Consider the following 558-nt stretch of genomic DNA (forward strand, 5'->3'; position numbering starts at 1 on the left):
GAGCAGGTAGAACGGACCGAATTGAATCGAAAAATCTTATACCATTTTGTAGGTTGCGCAATAGTTTACGAGATATTAACGTTTAAAGATAGCTGAATAAGCGCGTCCGGCCAGCCTACTGCTGCCGAATATACAACCTACCGTCACAGTATAAGTATAACCAGTAGCGGCACTCCGTAGAAATAGCGTCGAAGAAATTTTACTGCGCATGCGCTGCATTACTACCGACAACATGGCGTCAATTGAACAGTAAATACAGCTGACACGAGGTTATGCATATCAAAGGGAGCTTTCCAGATAGGTAATACAATTAGAACCAACTCCGATTAACTTTAATCGATGATTGTCTGCTATTGAAAGTTACTCTTGATATTTTAGCTTTGAAAGTATTTGAAAATATATATAATGGAACGTGTAATTGTTGGTGGTTTTATGTGTGCAATGCGTGACTGTAACAGTAATTCCGGAGCAGATTGTCATCTAAGCTTTTTTCGTTTTCCATCTGATTTAGAAAGGTAATAATTTTTTGATAATTTTTGATACGTATGTAATGTATAT

The sequence above is a fragment of the Trachymyrmex cornetzi genome, unplaced genomic scaffold, assembly GCF_001594075.2.
Source record: "Trachymyrmex cornetzi isolate Tcor2-1 unplaced genomic scaffold, Tcor1.1 scaffold947, whole genome shotgun sequence".
NCBI classification, from domain to species: Eukaryota; Metazoa; Arthropoda; class Insecta; order Hymenoptera; family Formicidae; genus Trachymyrmex; species Trachymyrmex cornetzi.